The sequence below is a fragment of the Tamandua tetradactyla genome, chromosome 1 (assembly GCF_023851605.1).
Source record: "Tamandua tetradactyla isolate mTamTet1 chromosome 1, mTamTet1.pri, whole genome shotgun sequence".
Lineage (NCBI taxonomy): Eukaryota > Metazoa > Chordata > Mammalia > Pilosa > Myrmecophagidae > Tamandua > Tamandua tetradactyla.
This window is the reverse complement of record NC_135327.1, coordinates 110,408,738-110,430,161: the sequence shown is the minus strand read 5'-3', so window position 1 is coordinate 110,430,161 and position 21,424 is coordinate 110,408,738. Positions and strand designations below refer to the sequence as shown.

The 21,424-nt window shown below is 40.7% G+C and overlaps 1 protein-coding gene across 2 annotated transcripts in view; it reads right to left on the bottom strand.

Annotated features, from left to right (window-relative positions):
- ETV1 (ETS variant transcription factor 1) overlaps window positions 1-1,332 on the bottom strand; it is a 90,181-nt gene extending 88,849 nt beyond the window's left edge. Inside the window, exon 1 of one of the 2 annotated variants that reach the window (XM_077122600.1) lies at window positions 1,063-1,332. The gene's annotated coding sequence lies outside the window, so the exon portion shown is untranslated. Of the gene's footprint in view, window positions 1-85; window positions 305-1,062 lie in introns of those variants that run through there. The other variant, XM_077122610.1, reaches the window with a different exon arrangement.
- Window positions 1,333-21,424: the final 20,092 nt, after the last annotated feature.

Here is a 21,424-nt window from a genome sequence, read left to right as displayed (position 1 = left end):
GCGCTCGACCCCAAAGCTCGAGCTCCCTTAGCTGCCCTCGCACCCCAAGAGCCCCAGCACCCTACCCTTGATCTAGAGAACCCACCTCTGCCTCGCCTCGTGCCTACTAAGCTTCTGGCCCAAGTTCTCCTTTTTCTCCACACCCCTACCCCTCACCACTGTGATCATCTTAACAATCTTAGCAGCCATCCTTAGCTAAACGGAAACATAAGGCATCCTAGAGTGAAAGCATGTGGACGAAGGAGAGAAATTGTTGATCAGGAAAGAAAGGGAGAGTTGGGTAGGGAGGGAGAACAGGAGGACAGCCAGGCGTAAGGATTCATATATGTGCCCGCGTGTACTCCAAGGAAAGGTGGCCCACCCCGCGGGGACGTGGAGGTGCAGGAGCGGGTGGCGGGGCTCCGCCGCCCAGGAACGCGCGGAGGCTGGGGGCTGGGGCTGGAGGCACTGTGCGGGACACGCTCGCTTCCCCTGGAGCTTTACCCCGACGGTACGGGGGCGGAGGGCGGCCAGGGGCTTTAAGTGTGAGGGCCACGTCTCTGGACCACTGGGAGCGACCTCTACGGAGCTTGGGGCGGTGCCGAGCCGCTGAGGACACCGCAGGCCCCTCGGGGGCTGGAGGCCGCGAGACCAGGAACTAAGCCGCGTGGAGATCCGAAACCTGCTAGGATCCTCGCGGCCCCCAGGGCTGCTGACTCAAGGATGTGTCCCGCAGCTGTCCGCCTGTGGGACAGCGGGCTGCCTGCAAGATGTCTGTTCCACAGTTCCCTCCTAAACAGAGTATGGTGGGGACGCACTAAAGTGGAGTGTGAGTGCGCAAGACGCGGCCCCGGACCAGGGCTGGGGTCGGGGGGGGGGGGGGGGGTGTGAGTCCAGCCGGCGGAAGGCCTGTGTCGAGGCCAAGAAAAAGGCAACAGTCAACACCTAGAACTGGGGAGCCAACAGCTGTGGCATCAGGCCGCACCCCGCGCAGTCTGTGAAACCCCAGCAGCTCAGCGCGGCCGTGACCCCCAGCGCGCCCACGAGCACTCGGCGGGAACTGCCCTTTAACTCTGCCGCTACCTGCTGGGGCGCAGCCGAACCCCGGGTTGGGCGGAGGCTCCGGCCCCACTGCCGAAGCGCCCAGGCTGCCGGGGAGGGGTGTGAAGGGCGAAAGCAAGGGCGTCCGGCCACTCGGAGCCGGTGGGGGAGGCGATAGCGGGGCGTTCGGTCCCTCGGCACGGGTGACCCAGCCCCTCCAATCCGAGTAACACTGTCGGAGGAGCCGGGCCAGCCTCCAGAGTTACTGGGAGGGGGAAGGGGGGCGGAGCCTCGGGTTCGGCCCGAACCTTCTCTCGGCAGCCAAAGACAAACCGTGCCCCCAGCCCCTGGTGGGTTATTTCGGACCCCGCCGCGCTCCGCCCGGGGATTGGTCGCCTCAGGAAAGGGGCGGAGTCTGCCACCCCGGCACCCCCCTCTAAGCTCCATTCACAAAATTCCGGCCCTTCCTGGTCACGTGCCGGGGCGTGGAGGGAGGGCAAGGGAAATGACACCACAAAGGCCCAAGTTTTTCAAACGGCCAAACTTGTTTTCCCTCCACTACGTCCCATCCCAAAAAACAAATTCTAAAAGATGAAAAGCTTTAGATTTGGAAGCATTGCAAGCTGGGGGAAAAACTCCGAGTCAAGGAAGGCTCGCGCGGGGTAATTCCAGGCTGCCCTGCCTACAAATAAAGCTGCCCAAGAGCAAAGGACGAGAACTCCGGAGAATGAGAAGAGAGCCTTAAAAAAGAACCGGTCGCTTCCGCTTGCTGCTTCCTTGGTTTTAGACGTGCAAACAGTTTGACACTGTAGATAGATTTCAGTTTTCTCAAAGTTCTGTAACTTTCATTTCTGACTTTTGATTTATCCCACGATTTCTTGTTAAAATTTTAAGACTTCTTATAGGATTATTTCGAGTTTTCGCCAGGTGACAGTTTTAGTTTCCTTTTCCTCCGTACTTTCGTCCCGACACCCCTCCCCACGTCCCCATCGCTGACCTGGCACCACTACTGCGCGCAAGCTGATCTTTCCATGTGTTGCCGGGCTCCATATTTCCCCGCTGGGAATTACTGAAACGAACTTACAGCCTCTATTTGAACTCGTGAATAAGCAGACAGCCCGTCTCCGTAACAGCTCAGTTTTATTGAAAGAGGGTAAATTTTTGAGACAAAGATTCCCACTCTCAAAAATGAGAAACTGAGCCATGCTCCTACTCTCACTTCCTCTTTCCTTCTTTTTCTGTCCTTTCTGTGCCTTGATATCACTGAGACACTGCCTAGTAGTTTGGCGGCTTTGCTTTGCAATGGGGAAAACCAGAAGACCCAGTGCCTGAAAACATTGAAAGGGCTGAAGTTGTATTTTTAAGAAAATGTTATGATTGTGGAAAATGTCCACAGAGGCAGCTGTTCTATCCACAGAGAGAAACGTCAAAAGTTGCACAAAGTTTCCACCGCTTTTGAAAATGAGTCTTTAAAAACAGCTTCCTAAATGCCAATCCTTCTTGAATGGAAAATTTCATTTTGGCAGGATTTCAGGCATAAAATGGCAGAACAGAGGCCAAGAGGCTTTGACATTTATTTACTTGTATTTTGAAATCCCTTTTGGGTTTTGAAATTAGAGCTCTTGGGAGAAAGTTTGTCCAAAAAAACATTTTTTTAAAGTCCATTCCTGAATTTGGAAAAATTTTAACTTGTATATAATGCTATTTAAATCTTTATAATTCCTTGTTGATATTTAATAAAGTAGACTAATACTTAGTGGGTTTCCTGCAGTTAACTTATTGTAACATAGTGCTGAAAATGCATTCTGCTAAAGAAAACCTAAAATTCAGTCTTGAATGGAGTTGCTTGTTTTAGATGGCTAATATGATTAAAATCAAATAAAATTGTACAACTTAAGGTGACTTATTAATAATAATTTTATAATGTTTTTATTGAAATGGTATATACAACAAATGATTAATGGCCTTCTTAGCACAGAGCTACATCGAATAAAGAAAAGGTAAGACTTTTAAATAGGAAGAAATGTAAATTAAATCAGCAGGTAAAAATAATTCTAAAGGAAAATATCAAACCCTGGCAGAATGGTAAAGGTAACTACCTGTTTTTGAGCAGGTAGGCAAACAGTGAAAGCAAGCAGGAATTTGGGAGGTAGAAGGTGGAACCTAGGAGGAAGGGAGGGGGTATCAGGGACTCTGAAGCTGTGCAGGCTCCACGCCCCACTCTTAACAGTGCCATTGTCCCCTATGAATCTCTACAAACCCCCTCCTGTAGAGGAAATGCCAGCAGCTTAAAATGTAATAGAAAAAAATGCATACCTGCACTAGGAGTCAGGCCATTATATATTAAAAATATAAAGAGTGTTTCTAATCCATTAAATTGGGAAACATTATCTAATATCCAGGAATATGCGCACTCATATATGCTGCTGGTTGAAATGTGACTTTGTGCAAACTTTTAAAAGTAAGTTTAAAATATCTATTACATCCTAAAATTAGACCAAATAAACCTGATTTGAGCAAGCCATCCTACAAAGATAAAAGCAATGATACACAAGAATGTTTATTGAAGAGGGGAAAATGTAAAAGCCCCCTGAATGTCCGTAAGGAGGTGGCTTTACTATAGTCTGATGCTCTAATACCTTGGAATTCACTTTTGGCCATGTAGCTCTTAAAGAGTAAGCTATATCCTCTGTTCTCAAGCTTGCGTTTCCATTGGAAACTCCTTATGAAAAATTCCAATTCCTGAGTGGATTTCGAGCATTTCTGATTCAGGAGGCCTGAGCTGGGGCCTGGGGCACACCTCTGTGGTTCTTCTGTTACAGGGGATTTTGTTGGCAGTTGGCCTGTGAACATTTCTTTGAGCAACCCTGAGTTGGATTTCTACCAGAATCCCAAACGAGCCCTGGGATATCTGCTAGTGACCAACGTATTTTGTTTGACCCACATGATGTTAACCTGCATGGTGAATTCATTATCAATATTTAAACTTCAGGTTTCACAAAACCTTTCAGATTCCAAATATTGTTTGAAGAAATCAGAGAATATGATAATAGTGGGCCCGTATTCCCTCATGGCAACCATCCACTGGAGCTGAATACCAGCCATGTCTTGTAAAGGAGCCTCGGCTCTCAGCATTGCCACGATCCACACACTTCTCCAGTCCCTATTTTTCTCATTTGTGTTACAAAACTCATCCCTGTAAGCATCTGAGTGTGTCAACCATGATTTAGATGTGACAGCATGTTAAGTAAAAAAAAGCAAGTGACAGAATATATTTTACCATATATCCTGGTTTCATTAAAAAAGAAAAAAAAAATGATGTTCATTAAGAAGTATTATGCATACCTATAAATATATGTACTTATACATTCATGTTTATCAATCCTTTCTCATTATTGCCCCCTAAGGAGGTTTTTTAGACAGTTTTTTTCCTTTAATCACTGTTCCTGCCATTAAATACTAATAACACAAATATACCAGGTATATCTGTTTATATCCTATAGTTCTTTGGAGGGTCACAAACCACTACAATATCAAAGATTAGCCCCACCTCCCAAAGCAATTTTCTCCACCTTTGGAAGCCATCACCCCCATTGAGAATGCATGATGATATGCTTTGTTTCTTAGGGCTGCCTTAACAAATGAGCACAAACTAGGTTAAAACAACAGAAAATTATTGTCTCACAGTTCTGGAGGTGAAAAGTACAAAGTCAGGGTGTGGGAAGAGCTATGTGTGGCTAAAGTCTGTGGAAGAAGACCCTTCCTGGAGTCTTCTGGCTTCTGGTGGTTGCCAGCTCCTCTCAGCATTCCTTGGCTTGTGGACACATCACTCTGATTTCTGTCTCCATAATTTAATCACGTGGCATTTTCCTCTGTGTGTCTAAGTCTCTGTTTGCAAATCTCTCTCTTCTCATAGGAACCAAAGTCATTGGGTTAGGACCCATCTTTCTCCAGTAGTACCCCATTTTAACTTGATCACAACGACAAAGACCTTATTTCCGAATAAGGTCATAGTCACAGGTACCGGGGACTAGGACTTCAACATATCCTTTACAGAACACCATTCAACCTACAGCATATGTTTTCACTTTTTTTTTCTCTTTTATAGATACTATATTTACCTGTAAATACTGATATTTTTATAATAAAAAAGAATGGTAGTTAAGGATGCATATCCATCTTTTACCATTATTTTCACCCTTAATCTGATTGGAAGTAAGAAGTAAAAAATTACTGTATTTTTCTCCAAAACCTTTGCATTGTTTGTTACAACATGCCTGTATCATAGTTGTAATTTTTTTTTTGTATGCTATATGATGGGGTCACATTTCATTATCTTTCCATGTGAGCATCCTGTTATTGCAGCACCATTTGTTGAATTTTTGTTTGGCTTTTTTTGTTTTTGTGAAGTGCTTGGTCTGGGAATTGAACCTGGGTCTCCCGCATGGCAGGCAAGAATTCTATCACTGAGCTACCCTTGCATCCCAGTTGTAATTTCTTTAATCCACTAAAAGCATGAACATATTAGTAGTTTAAATTAGAGTTAATTTTGTAAGAACGACACAAATGTTTGTTAGTGGAACAGCAGTATAGCAAGATAGTGATAGTTCTTGAGTTTTGAGTGATGCATGAAGTTCGGAATAAAAAGCAAAAAGCAAAACAGGACAGGAATCCTCTACCTTCCTTTAGAAAGAGGACCACCTGCATTTTCTTTTGAATTGTTAGTATGGAAATATGTCGTTGGTGACTTTAAAATAAATAATGAGGGCGGGCCGCGGTGGCTCAGCGGGCAAAGTGCTTGCCTGCTATGCCGGAGGACCTCGGTTCGATTCCCGGCCCCAGCCCATGTAACAAAAACGGAGAAACAGAATACAATAAAAACAAGAAAATGTTTAAAAATGTTTCCCTTTCTTCCTTCCTTCCTTCCTTCTATCCTTCCTTCCTTCTCTCTGTCTTTCCTTTAAAAAAAAAAAAATAAATAAATAAATAAATAAATAATGAAATGTCAGTTGAATTCTCCAGTCTCCTTTTTGTTGTTTTCTGGACAACAGTAACAGAGGCAGTCATGGTTGAGATACTTTCCAAAAAACATAAAAGACATGTTAGCAACAAAAGATGAAAAAGGATTCCAAATACTGCTTTAGAAATGGAATTTTATTCTCCTGGATTACAACTTGATTTAAAATTACTTAAAGCTCTAACCATAATGTTAGTCTTTTATATGTGTTAGACATTAGGAGGCTGGCTCCCAAATTACCAACTCTGTAAGATCTTCCTGTAAATAATTTTCCCCAATTCTAAATCCCCAAGGAAGCATTAGAAAAACTCCCTCTTGTGGGGCCTCAAAGCTGGCAATTATCCATAGCTCTAAATTCTGTGTAAAGGTTTACTGTCTCTCCTTTAATAAATTTCTTAAGACCTTGGTTTCATTTGTGTTCTAGTCACTGGTACAGAGAAGCAGTTTAGTGCATGTCGTTGCATGAATGTATTAACAACTGGAAAGTTCCTGTACTGCCTTCCTCTGCAAATATAAACAAATTTTCAGATATTAGCCTAGACAGTGATTGTTCTGAAAACTTACAAACAAAAAAATCACTGGACAATTGAAAAAGGCTGAATACTGGGTACAAATGACTTTCAGATAAAAGTTTTCTCTTAAAATTATTGTTGGAAAGAAAATGAAAAGCTAGACAGAGCTAAATATATTTCTCTAATGTGTAGGTTTCTTTTTTTTTTCTTTTTGACCAGAAAAACATTCTCTGTAATTTCTAAGGATGTGATATTTTCTAAGGATGTGACCAACAATGAAGCATCTGAAAGATAAAGTTCAGAATCATAGTTTATACCAATGTGACCTCTCTTTTTAAAATATCAAATGAAGGGTTTGTACTAGATGCCCTTAAGATCCTTATAACAGAAGACCCTGATTTTCTTATGTCTTGTCAATGACTTGTTGAATGCATTAATAGGAAGAAAGTGTAGAATAAAGGGAATTTAGCATCAGGCAATCATGGATTTGAATGCTTTCTCCAATACAAGCCAAATTACTGCATCTCTGTAAATTCAGTTTCCACATCTGCAAAATGGATATAAAACCTACTTCACAAAATTGTGAGGAAGAAATGAACTCATGTATTACAATGCCTAGTAGAGTTGGCAGTCCATAAAAGCTACCATTCCATTAGAACTTTGAAGTCTTATGTATTAGTTAAGGTTCTCTAGAGAAACAGAATCAACAGAAAATATTCGTAAATATAAAAGTTATGAAAGTGTCTCACATAACCATGGGAACGTAGAGCCCAAAATCTGCAGGGCAGTCTGTGAAGCTGACAATGCTGATGGAGGGTCTGGATGAACTCCACAGGAGAGTCTTGCCACCCAAAGCAGGAAAGAGAAACTGTCTCTTCTGAATGCCCCTTAAAAGGCTTCCAGTGATTAAATTAGGCATCACTCATTAAAGAAACACTCCCCTTGGCTGATTACAAATGAAATCAGCTGTGGATGTAGCCAATGTGATCATGACAATTCTATGAAATGTCCTCATAGCAAAAGACACACCAGCACTTGCCCAACCAAGTAGGTACCACCACTTGGCCAAGTTGACACATGAACCTGACCATGACAGTCCACCCTTTGTCAACTTGTCAGCTATAATCATCACCTTAAACCATACCTAATTTCTAAGTAGAAAACAATAAGACACATTTTTTTTTCCACCTCACAATACTCAATTGTCCTGCATATAACTGGAAACACATGAAATCTCTCCAGAATAGGGTGCAAGTCCTTGGGTAATATTCATTCTTAAACTTGATATCTTACAACTTAAATAGTATAGGATAAACAAAACAGCATTGCAGTCCTCATTTCTGTAACTGATCATGTGATCATTGTTCACATTTATCACTACCTTCTCCCACTACCCATTCCATGTTCCCTTTACCCTTAGCAACCACTTCAGCTGGCTGTGGTTCTTTGCCTGGTGGGGTGACCCAAGCCTTCATTCTTGACATTTCAGAGCCATTGGTAATCCTGTTGGGATTGGGTTGTTGCAGTTTTCCATTGATTTTAATCACAGGGTATGGTAGTACTAAAAGATGCCCTAGGGGATCTCCTATATTCCAGGAAAACCCTTCTTTACCTCCATTGTGTAGTTGCAGTTCTATTTCCCCCAATAGTCAGGGTCAATCACCCCAGCCAGTAATGTAACCCCCTTCTTGCTCATTGATCCAAGGGCATGAGTAGCCCAAAGTGACCAGGTGGCAGTTTTAGATTCCAGTTCAATAGAATCATTGTTGTTCCTCCTGGTGGACACACTCTCCCTTTTGGAACTAAAACCTATAGATCACCAGAGTTCAGAGTCACAGGGACAGGAAGCAAAAATATTCCTAGTGGATCACTGGGGATAATAGTGAGTGGTACCACTCCCATTTCGACCCCTTGGTTTCTGGACCTATGGATCCTGGCTATGGGAGAAACAGCACTGTACAGTGGACACTGATTCAGAGCATATACAACTTCCTGGAGACTATTACCCCAGGCTTTCAAGATATTGCCACCTAGTTGGCACTGTACTTGAGTTTTCAAAAGTCCATTCCACCGTTCTATCAATCCAGCTGCTTCTGGATGATAGGGAACATGGTAAGACCAGAGAATCCCATGAGCATGTGCCCATTCCACACTTCATTTGCCATGAAGTGTGTTTCCTGACCAGAAGCAATGCTGTGTGGAATACCGTAATGATGGATAAGGCATTCTGTAAGCCCACAGATGGTAGTTTTGGCAGAAGCATTGTGTGTAGGGAAAGCAAACCCATGTCCAGAGTATGTGTCTATTCCAGTTAGAACCAATCACTGCCCCTTCCAGAAAGGGAGTGGTTCAATGTAATCAACCTGCCATCATGTAGCCTGCTGGTGACCTCAGGTAATGGTGCCATATTGGGGGCTGAGTGTGGGTCTTTGCTGCTGACAGATTGGGCACTCAGCAGTGGCTATAGCTAGATCAGCCTTGGTGATTGGAAGTCCATGTTGCTGAGCCCATGCATAACCTCCATCCCTACCACCATGACCACTTTGTTCATGAGTCCATTGGGCAATGACAGGAGTTGGAGAAAGAAGCTGACTGCTATCCATAGAATGGGTCATCTTATCCACTTGATTATTAAAATCTTCCTCTGCTGAAGTCACCCTCTGGTGCGCATTCACATGGGACACAAATATCATCATGTTTTCAGCCCATTCAGAAAGATATATCCACATACATCTTCCCCTGACTTCTTTATCACCAATTTTCCAATTATGTTCTTTCCAAGTCCCTGACTATTCGGCCAAACCATTAGCAACAGTCCACGAGTCAGTATACAAACGCACCTCTGGCCAGTTCTCCTTCCAAGCAAAATGAACAACCAGATGCACCGCTGGAAGTTCTGCCTACTGGGAGGATTTCCCTTCTTCAAGGACATCCCAGAAAGGGGTTGTAGTACTGAAGCTGTCCAGTTTGGGGGTACCTGCATATCGTACTGAACCATCTGTAAACCAGGCCCGAGTTTTCTCTTCCTCAATTAATTCACTGTTAGAAATTCCACAAGAGACCATAGCTCTGGTCTGGGAAACAAAAGGTAATGTGGCAGGAGTGGAGACCATGGGCATTTGGGCCATTTCCTCATGTAACTTACTTATGCCTTCAGGACCTGCTCTGGCCCTATCTCTATATACCATTTCCATTTTATGATGGAGTGCTGCTGCATACACCCAATTTTATGGCTTGGTGGGTCAGACAATGCACAGCTCATGATAGGCAACCCAGGTCTCATTATAACTTGGTGGTCCAAGGTTAAGTGTTCAGTCTCTACTTAGGCCCAGTAGCAGGCCAAAAGCTGTTTCTCAAAAGGAGAATAATTATCTGCAGCAGATGGTAAGGCTTTGCTTCGAAATCCTAAGAGTCTGTGTTGTGATTCTCCTATAGGGGACTGCCAAGGGCTCCAAACAGGATCTCTATTTGCCACTGACACTTGAATCATTGAATCTGCTGGATTATATGGTCCAAGTGGCAGAGTAGCTTGTACAGCAGCCTGGACCTGTTGCAGAGCCTCTTTTTGTTCAGGTCCACACTCAAAATTAGCAGCTTTTCTGGTCACTCGATAAATGGGCCGAGTAGCACACCCAAATGAAGAATACATTGTTGCCAAAATCCAAAAAGACCAACTAGGCATTGTGCCTCTTTTTTGGTTGTAGAAGGGGCCAGATGCAGCAATTTATTCTTCACCTTAGAAGGGATATTTCGACATGCCCCATACTATCGGACACCTGGAAATTTCACTGAGATGGAAGTCCCCTGTACTTTTGTTGGATTTATCTCCCATTCTCTCACATGCAAATGCCTTATCAATAAGTTTAGAGTAGTTGCTACTTCTTGCTCACTAGGTTCAATAACATAATATCATCAATATAATGGACCAGTGTAATATCTTGTGGGAAAGAGAAACTATCAAGGCCCCTGCGGACAAGATTATGACAGGGCTGGAGAATTGATATACTCCTGAGGTATATCAGTGAAAGGATATTGCTGACCTTGCCAGCTGAAAGTGAACTGTTTCTGGTGGTTCTTACCAACAGCTATTGAGAAAAAAGCATTTGCCAGATCAATAGCTGCATACCAGGTACCAGGGGATATATTGATTTGCTCAAGCAATGATACCACATCTGGAACAGCAACTGCAATTGGAGTTACCACCTGGCTGAGCTTACAATAATCCACTGTCATCCACCAAGACCCATCTGTTTTCTGTACAGGCCAAATAGAAAAGTTGAATGGGGACATGGTGGGAATGACCGCCCCTGCATCCTTTAAGTCCTTAAGAGTGGCAGTAATCTCTGCAATCCCTTCAGGAATCCAGTATTGCTTCTGATTTACTATTTTGCTAGGTAGGGGCAGTTCTAGTTGCTTCCACTTGGCTTTTCCCATCATAATAGCCCTCACTGCATGAGTTAGAGAGTCATTGTGGGGATTCTACCAATTGCTCAGTATGTCTATTCCAATTATACATTCTAGAACTGGGGAAATAACTAGAAAATGGGCCCAGGACCCCAACTGGACCTACTATAAGACAGACCTGAGCCAAAACTCCCTCAATCATCTGACCTCCATAAGCTGCCACTCTGACTGGTGGGCCAGAGTGACATTTTGGGTCCCCTGGAATTAATGTCACTTCTGAACGAGTGTCTAATAATCCCTGAAATATCAAAAGATTTTCTTTTCCCCAATGCACAATTACCCTAGTAAAAGGCCCTCAGTCTCCTAGGAGAAGGCTTGGAGGAAGATTAACAGTATAGATTTGTGGCAGTGTAACAACATTCTACCCCAAAGGGACGTGGTCTCCGCTTCATTCAAGGGGCTCTGGGTCTGTAAACGGTCTCAAGTCTGAAAATTAAGGGGCCATGAGTCTGTCTTTTTGCAATTCAAGTTAGACTTCTGTTCACTTGACCTAGAAATCTTTTGTTTATACAGCTCGAACAAGAATTTAGTAGACTGCCCATCTATTGTATTTCTAGGAACTCCATGATTTACTAGCCAATGCCACAAAGCTCTGGGAGTCAGGTTATTTTGACTTCTGCTTTGAGTTTGTTGTCTATTATAATAGCTACATCCATCCTTTTTTTGGTGATTAAGTGCTACCACCTGACTCCTGCCAGTCATCCAGTCATCCCCATTGTGTTTAAGGATGCCAGCTTAATGACAGCAGTTCCCACAGTAATATCTGACCTACTGAGAAGTGCAACTACAGAGCTCTTCAGGGATGATGGCGCTAGTCTCACAAATTTATTTTTCACTGCTCTGGTAAAAGGTGTATCCTCCAGACATTCCTGGGGTATAAGAGCAGAGTTTGCATGATAACTCCACTCTAACATTCCAATCTTTCTAAGCCTCTGGATCCCCTCATTTACATTATACCAGGGCAGTTCTGGCATTTCAACCTTAGGTAATGTTGGCCACCTTTTGATCCAAGTTTCAACCAACCATCCAAACAAACTCTTAATGCCTTTTCTAACCCCTCAAGCTATAACATTAAATGCAGAATCTCTGCTTAGTGGGCCCATATCAATAAATTCAGCCTGATCCAGCCTTATATTCCTCCCACCATTATCGCACACCCTTAAAATCCATTGCCACACATATTCCCCTGATTTCTGTCTATATAAATTGGAAAAACTTACACAGTTCTTTTGAAGTATAACAAACCTCCTCAAGTGTGATATGTTGTACCTCACCTTTAGGGGCCTGTTCAGACTTTAGTCTAGTTGTAGGCCTGGAAGAAATGAGGGGTGGTGGGGGTGGGTCATGAAAAGAATTAGAAATATCTTCTAAGCCATTTGCTTCAGGGCATTCATTTGCAGTTTCATCTGGTGAAACAGGATTAATCACTCTAGGGCTAATCCCTTCAGGTAGAGGTTGGGTGGCCAACTCCTCAAGGCAGGCTGGTATTAGGGCAGTTATGTCCTCAGGGCAGACTATTACAGGGCTATTTAGAGAAGACTCAGCATGACCTAGGGTTTCAACCTCTCCACCAATATCATTATCAGTCCCTATGTCACCAACCCAATTTTCAGGGTCCCACTCCTTTCCAATCAATGTCCTCACTTTAACGGCAGACAGCATACAAGACTAAGATTTCTATTTATGTTGTAAAGTTGCTACTGTAATGATAAGACACTGAGTCTGATTTTCTGAGATCTCAATTCTACGGCTATGGGAAATAAGATTTTCTTTCAGGACAGTCACAGAAACGTCTACATATGTCAGATGGCACTTAAACATCTCATTTGAAGCCTTAATTAAGCCCATCTCTTTCACTCATTAATGTATACGGTATATCTAACAACAACCAGCCAACATTTCTATGCTTTCTGTTTCCACAAAACTATGTAAAGGTGTCAAAAAAAATTATCTCCCAGATCCTGTCTTCGTACAAGCGAAGCATTAGATGAATTGAATGGTGATATTTTGACTATTTCTTTTGCCAACTCACTCCATGGACTGGCAATGCGATTCTGATTATGGGAATCAGAGTCCTTAGTGCCTTTGAGTCCAGTCAGTTTAGAAAACCATCCATAAAAACACATTTTTAAGATTCTGTTCCTTAGGAACCACTCCTGGTACCAAGTTGTATTGGTTAGGGTTCTCTAGAGAAACAGTATCAACAGGAAATATTCGTAAATATAAAACTGTCTCACATAACCATGGGAACATAGAGTCCAAAATCTGCAAGGCAGGCTATGAAGCTGATGTCTCCGATGGAGGGTCTGAATGAACTCCACAGGAGAGGCTCACCGCCTGAAGCAGGAAAGAGAACCTATCTCTTCTGAAGTCCCTTAAAAGGCTTCCAGTAATTAGATTAAGTATCACTTATTTAAGAAAACTCTCTCCTTGTCTGATTACAAATGGAATCAGCTGTGAATGTAGCAGACATGATCATAACGTAATTCTATGAAATGTCCTCATAGCAAAAGATGGGCCCAACCAGACAAAACAGGTGCCACCACTTGGCCAAGTTGACACATGAACCTGACCATGACACCTTATGACAGGAGATCTCAACACTTGGGTTAGCCTCAGCTGACGCCATTGATCTATCCATAGGACCTTCTGTATGGCTTGTAGGACCAAACTCAGTCTTTGGGAACAGTCTGACTGACTTTCTGCCCATGTTTAACACAATGTACTAGCTTCCTATCCTTACAGAGCCAATTCCTATTTTCCAACGCATATTGTGCTCCCTGATCTAATCTGATTTGTTATGATCTGATAGGCACATCAGAATCTTCTACCTGGTCTCTGGTAGTCAACTGAATCAATGCATGAAGCACCTCAATTATCTTGTAATCGATAATTGAGAGCAAAAAGTCTAGCACAATATTCGAAGGAGTGGAGAATGTTGCTTGACAAGAATGCATAAGAGGATAATTAGTCTCAAGAAAATAAGACACAGAAGTGGTCCAAAGGCAGGCAGTTCCTGAAAGGGGGCAAAGGCAAGGCCTTGTGTCTGTAAGCTTCCTTACACTCCAATAGGTCTCCCCTGAATGTGGATCACCAACCATACTGAAGTCAGTTTCTTGGTATTTGAAGAACAATGTGTCTTTGAACTTCATAATAGTGATTTCAATTCTTTGTGATCTTGCTGAATTTCTTTTTATATTCAAAATGTTCCTTTTGTCCTGAATTTCTTCTCAAGTTTAAAAATAGCCCTTTGACTACAAGCATTTCATGTGAGCACATTAAAGAAAACTACAAATCTTTTTTGTATCTGTATGACACATTCTAAATAAAACTCAAGTTTTTGTTCTTGGTTCACTCTTATATGAGAAACTGAAATTGCTCCATTTCTTTTGTGTCTGTTGAACAAGCTCAAGTCTCACTGGCTTATCAAATACATTTTGCAGGTAACGTGTTCCACCCAGAAAATAAGTTATTTATGAATGTGTCTTACCTTTGTTAGGAAAGATTTATATCTGATATTCGTGGCATCATTTGATTCAATAAAGAAAAAAGACATTACCAGAAAGGCACTCATGAAGCAGAACCCCATTGTTTCAGCTATGTCTATAGATAGGAACTAAAAATAATCTTGGCGTTTAGAGTTAAGACAAAAATATTCTTTCCTGTATATGCATACATTCTCACATTCACTCTTACTGAATTCTACTTAGAATTCTCAAAATAATAAATGTTATCAGTTAAAATATAGAAAAAGACCCTAACATTATTATAAATAGCTCTTGTGTTCTGATTCATTCCTGATGTAATTGCAGATAACAATGCTTGGGTTCTGATTAATTCAATCATAAAATAAGAAGAGGCGTCGGCATATCTGAATGATACTGAATGAGAGCTTGTCAACTCTTGCATTATAACACCTTCAATATTTGACCATTGGTCAAAAATATTCTAAATCATTGTTCCTCAAAGTATATGCAATGAAAAGCATGCATTAGTTATCTCTTTCTGAGTTACAAACTACTCCAAAATTTAGCATATTAAATCAACCTACATTTATTATCTCACCGTTTCTGTGGGCCAAGTATCTGAGCAACTTAATTGGGTACTACTGGTTTAGGATTTCCTTTGAGGTTGTAGTCAAGCTGCTGCTAGGGATACAGTGATCTGGGTTGGGGGCTCTGCTTCCATGCCCATCCTGTCAGGGTGGCAGGTGTTGGTTCCTTGTCTATTGGGCATATGCATTGTTTTTTTCCCATGTGGCTTTCTCCATAGGACTGGCAATATGGCTTTTCCAGCTACAGTGTACTGAGAGAGAGAGAGCACCCAGTCTTTTACTGTGTGCTCTCGTAAGTACCATACCCCCACTTACGCCATGTGCCATGATCACACAGAGCACCCCCCGGCACAACATAAGAGGGGACCACACTAGGGCATGAATGTCAAGAGGCTGAGATCATTGGAAGTCATCCTAGGGGCTGGCTGCAAGGACTTTTTCCTTTTTAAAACTTCCAATCCTTCATGGGTTGAATAGATTTATTTGCAGTACTTATTTATCTAAAACTGCTTCCATAATTAGACATAAGGGTCCAGGAAAACAGGGATTTTATCTTATTATCTGTTATATTCCTACCAGCTAGCAGAATGTTTGCCACATAATAGATAATCAATGAGTATTTACTGAAGGAATGGATAAATGAATATATTCCATTTTTAAAATTGCAAAAACAATGGGAATCCAGAATTTCAAATTATAATACCATTCAGGGATTTAACACCTTGAGATCAGGATATGTTTATGAATAACAAAACTAAACCCCGTATGCTGATGTTTAAATGTATTGCCTCATATTAAATTCTCTTTTTAACATTCATCACCTGCTTCATACCAGGCATTATATTATACAGTAATAGGATTGTGCAGATAAATATATACCTCCCAGCCAAAGAAGTAAAGTCACAATATCTGCAAAACACCTCTTCAGAGGGGTCTTCTGTGACCACATTCATGCTACCCCTAACTCAGTAACTCTCCAGCATAGTAATCTGTTTTATTCTCTGTATGGCGCTTAGTCTATCTGAAACTTTTCAACTAGTTTATATATATTTCCTTGGTTTTTGTTTGTTTCTTCTTCACCCTACTGCTATCACCAAAGAATGTAAACTCCTGGTTGTCTTGTTCATTATTCTATTTACAAGCCTACCTAGAAACAGACTGTTTATATCAAGCACTCACTATATCCGTATTGAATGAATGCAGTTAACCAGAGGCCTGTTCAAGGCCAAATGCAGTCTAATGCTCTTTTCGATAATTCCTGTTTCAGACTGGCCACAAGGCTTAAAATTCTATTTTGTGTTATTAATGATTTTACTGAAGTTCTTGCCTCTGAATATTTTTATTATTGTTGTTGTTAAATCAACTTTATTGAGGCATAATTTACATGCAATAGAATATATATGTTTTAAATGAATAGTTAGATAAGATTTGACAAACATATCCTCCAGTGTAACCACCACCAAAATCAAGATACAGAAGATTTCCATCACCACAGCAGGTTTCTCTGTGTACCTTCTTGGTTAGTCCCCACCTCCAATCCTAAATCCAGGCCACCTCTGATCCACTTTTTGAAATTATTATTAGAGAAGTTGTGAGTTTACAGAAAAGTCATGCCTAAAATATCAGGTTCCAAATACCACTCCATTGTTAACATCTTGCATTGGTGTGCTGCATTTGTTACAATTGATAAAAGCACATTTTTATAACTGTTCTATTAACTACAATTCATGGACGATGTTAAGGTTCACTGAATGTGTTACACAGTTCCATGGATTTTCAAAAAAAATTTATTCTAGTATCATGTATACAACTTAAAATCCCTCTTTCAACCACATTCAAATACATAACCCAGTGGTTAATTACCTTCACAAGGTTGTGCTGCCAGCACCACTACCCATTGCTAAAACATCCCCACAATCCTAAATAGAAACTACACATTTTCAGCCTCAACTTCCTATTCCCTCCTCCCAACTCCACCCTATCTCCTGCGAACCTGTATTCTAGATTCTGACTCTATGAATTTGCTTATTCTAGTGCTTTACATCAGTGAAATCACACAACAGGTGTCCTTTTGGATTTCATTTATTTTATTCAACATGATGTCATCAAGATTCATCCATGTTGCATGTATCAGGGCTTCATTCCTTTCTATGGCTGAGTAATATTGCATTCATGTATACACCACATTTCGTTTATCCATTCATCGGCTGCTAGGCACTTGGGTTGCTTCCATCTTGTGGCAATTGGGAATAATGCCGCTATGAGCATCAGTGTGAAAATATCTGTTTGAGTCCCTGCTTTCAATTTTTTTCTTTGAGTATACCTACAAGGGGGATTGCTGAGTCATATGGTAATTCTATATTTAACTTTCTGAGAAACTGCCAAACTGTTTTCCACAGCAGCTGCAACACTTTACATTCCCACCAGCAAGGAATGAGTTTTCTTATTTCTCCATACCCTCTTCAACACTTGTACTTTTCCATTTTTTTTAAATTGTGGCTATTTCAGTGATGTGAAATGGTATCTGAATGTAGTTTTGATTTGCATTTCCCTAATGGCTAATGATGTTGAGCATCTTTTTCTGTGCTTTTTAGCCATTTGTGTATCTTCTTTCCAGAAATATCTATCAAGTTTTTTGCTCATTTTTAAATTTAGTTTTCTTTTTTTATTTATTTGAAGGATTTATTGATATATTCTGGATATTAAACTCATCAGATATGTGTTTCCAAAATATTTTCTCCCATACTTTAGATTGTTGTTTTACTTTCACAATAAAATATTTTGATGTACAAAGGTTTTTAATTTTGATGAGGTCCCATTTATCTATTTTTCTTTTGTTGTTGATGCTTTGGGTATAAAATTTAAGAGACCATTGCCTAACACAAGTTCCTGAAGCTACATCCCTACATTTACTTCTGATAGTTTTATAATTCTGGCTCTTTTATTTAGGTATTTGATCCATTTTGAGTTGATTTTCGTGTCAGTATCGTGCTGTTTGGATTTACCCTGGCTTTGAAATAAGCTTGAAGATCGGGAAGTGTGAGTCCTGCAATTTCATTCCCCTTTAAAACTGGCTTTGGCTACTTGGAGCCCCTTACCCTTCCAAATAAATTTGATGATTGGCTTATCCATTTCTGCAAAAAAGACTGTTAGAATTTTGATTGAGATTGCATTGAATCTGAAAATCATTTTGGGTAGAATTGACACCTTAATAATATTTAATCTTACAATCTATGAACATGGAATATCTTTCCATTTATTTAGATCCTCTTGGATTTCTTTTAGCCATGTCTTAGAGTTTTCTGTATAAAAATTTTTTACTTCCTTGGTTAGATTTATTCCTAGATATTTGATTTTTTTAGTTGCTACTGTAAATGGAATTTTTTTCTTGATTTCTTTGTCAGATTGCTCATTACTCATATACACTACTGATTTGGAGGTATGGATCTTGTATCTGCTACTTTGCTGGATGCATTTATTTGCTCCAGGAACTTTTTTGTGAATTTTTCAGTATTTTCTGTATGTAGGATCAAGTCAAACGCAAAGAGGGAAAGTATTACTTCTTTCTTTCCAATTTGGATTCCCAGAAAAATTTCTTTTATTTCTTTTTTTAAAAGTTTTCCTCTTTAATAAAATGACTTCGGAAATAATGTACATTTCTACGATCTCAACACTACAGTTTCTGGAGTCACAGTAAGGTACACAGAATTACATCTTCCTAATTAATATGAATTAATTAATATGAATACCAACATTTCAGGCAATGATTTTTGTTCCATGGCAAGCAAAATCAAGAAAGCAACCATTAAACAAAAGAGACCCATAGCTTCAGACAAGACAAATCCCAGGGCAGTGTATGAGAACAGCTGCTGATTCAGTGAAGGTTTCTGGCATTACCAGTGCTGAGGCTATCAAAGACTGTTCCAGGACCAGCAGCAGAGCCAGCCACTCCTACTGATGCAGCACCTGCACCCATAAATTTGGCAGCAATATCAATGTCTCTGCTTATTGCACAGGTCTGAAACTCCCTTCGGATATGCTGAGACACACCAGTCTGGGCCCAGTTAGATATTGTAGAGCCCTCACCACTCCTATTCTTTGGTCAAGATAACACTGGTACAGAAATTAGTCTGTTTGCAACTCTGGATCCAGCTCAAATCAGAATAGGGTGCAGGTAAGCTTGGTGCAGGTAAACATCTACGCTCTTCAAGGCAGCGCGGCTAGGGGACTTGGGTTCCTGGGTGGCAACTGTGGCAGCAGAGGTCGAAGGTGTAGGACCCTTATTTCTTTTTCTTGCCTAAATATTCTGGCCAGAGCAGCCCATACAGTGTTGTGGTGGCAGTGGGGATCCTCATTTTATTCCTGACTCTCAACATTTCGATCACTGTTTTGTGTGTTCTCTGAGTCCTCTCCCTGTCCCTAGCTTTTTAAGTTCTGGAGCCACAACATGAGCACAATTTTCTTATGTCTGTTCAGTGATCCTGTTTTTATAATTTATATTATCTAATTTAGTTTAAAATTAAATGATGGCTATGGTAGTTTTGCATGAACAGGGACTACAAATGAATCCATTCAAATTAAATGGAAATTAAAGAGACATTTTCAAGGACATTCATTCTAAAAATTACCTGCTTTGCCATTGCCCTCATGTAAAATCATTTTCCAGTAGTCATGAAGATAGCAGGTAGCCCACTAACCCAAGAAAAGTAGAGTAGACCATTTCCTTGGAGTTCATAAAAAACTGGATAGGAGAAGGTTTTTCTTGAATTAGAGCTTTTTGTTGATTTTTAACTGTTTATTTGTAAAATGTGGTGAATAAGAGAGGGCTGTGAAAATTCATTTATTGAGTTCTACTCTGTGCTAAGCAGTGCACTGGGTAGTTTATATTCTGTATGAATCCTTAGAACAACACTGCAATAACAGTACTAGTGCCCCCATAGTACAGCCCAGGACACTGATTCCCAAAAAGTGAAAGGATTCACCCAAAGTCATAAAACTAGCAAGTGGAAGAGCAGAGCCTCAAAGCTTGACTTGTTCAGTTCCAGTGCATCTCAAGACACGAAGAAGTACATATATGCATACCATACATATGAGTTTGATTGCTCAATAATTCCTCAGATCTGATTCCACGCATTTCCTAACAACTGGACAACTGTGGACACACAACAAACAGGAATAGAGTGTCCACAACATGTCTCAAGACATACATAATCCTTGAATATTGGAGGATGTGATCTGGAAAAGGAAAAGAAAACATTTCCAGGGTAAGATAGGGAAATCTTGTGTTAAACGTAATTAAACAGATTCAAAACAAAAGAAAACAAAATACCTCTGGCTCTTATCAGAGCCTTTAGCCTGTCAGTTCACAGTGAATTAAATCCCAGCATAATAAGTGGTGCAGAGTTCACTATATTCCCCAAATTTGTTTGATCATGGATAATTTTCTCTTGGCAGAAGTATCTTGTGGTGCTCTTGGGCTATCATTTGTAAAATTCTGGTGTAAAATTACTAGAGCAAATACAAAGCAGCAGTTTTGAGGGAGTTTACAGCTAGAACTGCTCATTATATGGATTTGGTGTCACCACATGCATACAGAAGATGCTTTTTTTTCTTAAGGAAAAGTTCTAATAAGTATAGTGATAAATTTGTGTCAATTTAATATTATCTGAAATGATACTTAAGGCCCACCTCTTGTTCTTCCTTTTCTCCCCTTCCATCTCTACTTCTGCTTCCTTTCTGTGGTGCCATATGCCTGTCAGGGGGAGGTCTTGTGCCTGATGAGCCCACTCGAGAAAAGGGCAAAATTGCCTCTCACTTGAATACAGGACCTTGCTCCTTTTTGTTCCACTGGAAATATGATAGTTCTCTCAGTCAGATGTTGGATTAATCACATTTCAAAAAAAAACAACCACAAGGAAAATGCTTTAAGGGTCAACATTAAAGCTCATAGCTTTTTATTTTGCCAGGTAAGAACAAAAAAACAACAAAAAGCTTGGGGAAGGGCTAGCTTTAACTAGCATATAATTTCATAGGAGAATAAATCTAACAACAACAACAAAAAGAGCATGTACTTAGAATAAATTCCATAAAATAACCTTGTACAGAATTCATAACTCATATGTATGGTATATATGTGTGTACTTCATACTTTGCATCAGATTTTGAAAACTTCTTTCTATATTGGCACTTGAATCAGAACCAAATTTGAGAAACTACTCTTCTAAATAACTTGAACCCCAAAACAAAAGTGCAGACACACAATCTCTTATTCAATAGCTTTGGACTTCTTCAGTGTAAGAAGGTAATATTTCCTCATATACTGTGTACTGTAGACACCCAGAAAACTCTAAGAAACTT